The sequence below is a fragment of the Sinocyclocheilus rhinocerous genome, unplaced genomic scaffold (assembly GCF_001515625.1).
Source record: "Sinocyclocheilus rhinocerous isolate Xijiao unplaced genomic scaffold, SAMN03320098_v1.1 scaffold631, whole genome shotgun sequence".
NCBI lineage: Eukaryota > Metazoa > Chordata > Actinopteri > Cypriniformes > Cyprinidae > Sinocyclocheilus > Sinocyclocheilus rhinocerous.
The window spans coordinates 263,649-267,252 of record NW_015656501.1 but is presented as its reverse complement, the minus strand read 5'-3'; the positions used below and the strand labels follow the sequence as shown (position 1 = coordinate 267,252).

The window sequence follows — 3,604 nt, the reverse complement described above, 5'->3', positions numbered from 1 at the left end:
TATGAATAACTTTTCCAGTAAACTTGCTCAGTAGCTCAGTGGAGCACTTGGGAATGAGAGTCCCGCGAAACACGCAACATGATAAAAGAGCACAAATACTTGTTGAAGCAAGCTAAAATGGCATGGCTGCTTCAGCAAGTGCAGTTTTATTTTATGTTTGCTTTTGTTAACACTACTGGTTGATTTAGGGGAGGGTTTGGTGTAGGTGGTACTGGTACGTTGTGTTTTTTGGAAGCATTAACCTTTTTTGTGCCACTCACTGAACGTTTAATGCCTGAACTGCCACAATACGTACAACAACCAATAGAATAAAACATCGGCAGACTCACAATCATCGGTTTTGGATAAAACTGAACACACTTTTGGTGCCACTCACTTGATATTTCATTTTGAAAGTCATAGTTTACGTGTGGAAGTGCATGTATGGTGAAGATATGTTTGTGTGGTTGTAGCATGAAAAGGTTTATTGATCAGAGCAGGGGGTAAAACTTCAAACTTCAACAAACACTTATAGTGATACAAGCACAACACATCACACCACCAACAAACAGCCTGAGAAGAACAGCCATTGTGTTGTATTACAATCTCACTTCCTCTCTTTACACGGTGGTATTCTTCTCACCAAAATAGAGTGCCACCAAGTGCATTCTGATGGGGGAGTGGGTGGGGTGGTGTAGATTGGGATGGGGGGCAACTAGAGAGAGAGGGAGGGAGGGACGGAGGAAGAGAGGGGGAGGAGGAAAAGGAAGAGTGGAGGGGGATTTGAAACACTCCCTAAGATGGCCCAGTATTTCTCAGAGTGTCCCACACTTGTGCTCTATTCCCACAGTGGGACGCACACGAAGGGGGCGTGTGCTGTATATGAACTCCAGAAATTGCTGGAGTGTTTTCTATAGAGCTACACTGCCATTTCTCCATTGCTCAGTATATCCCCACTGTCATACAGACACCAGAGCTGGGCTACATCTACAGGACCCCCGGGCCACAGAATAACAGCCCACTCATTCATCTGACGAGGACAAGACCACAGAAAACTCAACCAAAGACGGTCTCATAAGTCAGAAGTCAGACAGGTAATGACCTTTTATGCATCACTTTAATTGTTCAAGAGATCTGTGGGTCAAATGAGAATTGTTTCATTTCTTTCATTTATTTCCATAATTTTGAGGTATAGTGCAGAATATTGTATTTGTAATATTTTAAATGATATGTAAATATTAAATTTATTAAATAATGTTGACACACATTGTAGAATACTGTATTTCAAAAAATAAAAGCAATTGATTTAGTAGTTTTATTATTTAGATAATATTCAAATATTTTTAATTATATTTATAATATTTCAAAATTTAATTATGAATTTTTTTTTTTTTTACATTTTAACATTTCCATTTTTATGTACAGATTTTGCTATGTTAATGTTTTTTACAGTGTCACAAATAATCATTTTGAATCAAATATTATTACATTTGAACATTATTATGACGTCACTTTTTTCATTCTAAAGGATTTCGATTTTATGGTACTTTGACCAAAGATTATTTCAGTGACTGACTGACTGTCTAGACTATTTTAAGTAGGAACGTGAATTAGATCACCTGTGCTGTGATTGGTGTGTAACCAGATCAGTTTTACTTATATAACTACGTACAGTGGCCCCACTTAACCTACACCTACAAATGTATTAATGTCATTAAGTTAAATAACAAACAAAGTTGCAACTGCTGACGCTAGAATTTTTTTCAGACCTACAAATGTATTAATGTCATTAAGTTAAATAACAAACAAAGTTGCAACTGCTGACGCTAGAATTTTTTTCAGACCTACAAATGTATTAATGTCATTAAGTTAAATAACAAACAAAGTTGCAACTGCTGATGCTAGAATTTTTTTCAGACCTAATTCCATTTTTCTGAGCCATGTTTTTATTTAAAGCCTGACCTTTTTTGCTTTAAAAGTGAAAATTCTATTGGTCTTATTGGTTTGCTGTTTTATTATTTAATGCAGTGGCATTCATACAATTTTAAGTGTGGCTTAAGTGTCCAAATACATTTTAAGGGCCACTGTATGTTAAATATATTCTATATCTTTCATATTCCACTCGCAAAGTGCAGAAGCCCTGTATGTGATGACAAGTAGTGCCTGTCTTGATTAACAAGACATTGGCTAATCATATATATATATATATATATATATATATATATATATATAACCATGCTAAAAACCAGCATAACAGATGTTTTACTTATTTACAAAATATTCTATTAATTTAATTTACATAAACACTATCCTATAAGACAAAAGACTACAGTTATTAATGCTTAAGGAAGTAACACAGTATATTAAGAGCCAGGGGTAAATATATACATGATACTTTGTGTAAATTTACTTATTACTTTGTCTTGTGGACTATATGCTAAACTATTTAAAAGTTTGGATTTAGTAAGTTTTTTTATGTTTTTGCAATTATAAATAACAAACAAAGTTGCAACTGCTGACGCTAGAATTTTTTTCAGACCTACAAATGTATTAATGTCATTAAGTTAAATAACAAACAAAGTTGCAACTGCTGATGCTAGAATTTTTTTCAGACCTAATTCCATTTTTCTGAGCCATGTTTTTATTTAAAGCCTGACCTTTTTTGCTTTAAAAGTGAAAATTCTATTGGTCTTATTGGTTTGCTGTTTTATTATTTAATGCAGTGGCATTCATACAATTTTAAGTGTGGCTTAAGTGTCCAAATACATTTTAAGGGCCACTGTATGTTAAATATATTCTATATCTTTCATATTCCACTCGCAAAGTGCAGAAGCCCTGTATGTGATGACAAGTAGTGCCTGTCTTGATTAACAAGACATTGGCTAATCAGTGCAATTGCTTTGACAGTGAAGAGAGAAACAGAACCACCATGTAAGGAAACACATCACCCTGTTAGCAGCCTGACAAGCAGAGAAAGGATTGCCTTCATGGCCCATATGAGTGATCCCACTGGATGGCAGGTGTTGATATGAGCTGGTGTTTTTGTATAATGGGGTTCTGCACTGGGCTGAGTCAGACGAGGATTATTCTCACTTCATATGGCTAAACTCAGCTTCTCATTCTTGACCTCCATCCATTAAACTGGCCTGTGTCAGTCCTGGAATGCTGGCTTAAACAGTTGTTCTGTCCTTTGTTTTATAAAGCATTATATTTGCGGTTAGCATTGGTATGCAAGTTCTAATATTGTGAAATATTATTACAATTTAAAATAACAGTTTTCTGTTTTAATATATTTAAAAATGTCATTTATTTCTGTGAGTTTTCAGCAGCCATTACTCCAGTATTCAGTGTCACGTGATTCTTCAGAAATCATTATTTCGAATTCTTATTCCATTATACTGATTTTGTGCTCAAGAAATGTTTCTTATTATTAATGTTGAAAACAGTTGTGTTGCTTTTCAGGCTTCTGTGATGAATAGAAAGTTTAAAGGGGTCATATGATGCGATTTAAATTTTTCCTTTCTCTTTGAAGTGTTACAAGCTCTTGGTGCATAAAGAAGATCTGTAAAGTTGCAAAGACTAAAGTCTCAAATCCAAAGAGATATTCTTTATAAAAGTTAAGAGT

At 34.5% G+C, this 3,604-nt stretch overlaps 1 protein-coding gene across 1 annotated transcript in view; it reads left to right on the top strand.

Annotated features, from left to right (window-relative positions):
* The first annotated feature begins 824 nt into the window (after positions 1-824).
* LOC107720145 (gap junction alpha-5 protein-like) overlaps positions 825-3,604 on the top strand; it is an 11,106-nt gene continuing 8,326 nt past the window's right edge. Inside the window, exon 1 of the mRNA XM_016527776.1 lies at positions 825-1,073. The gene's annotated coding sequence lies outside the window, so the exon portion shown is untranslated. The remainder of the gene's footprint in view (positions 1,074-3,604) is intronic.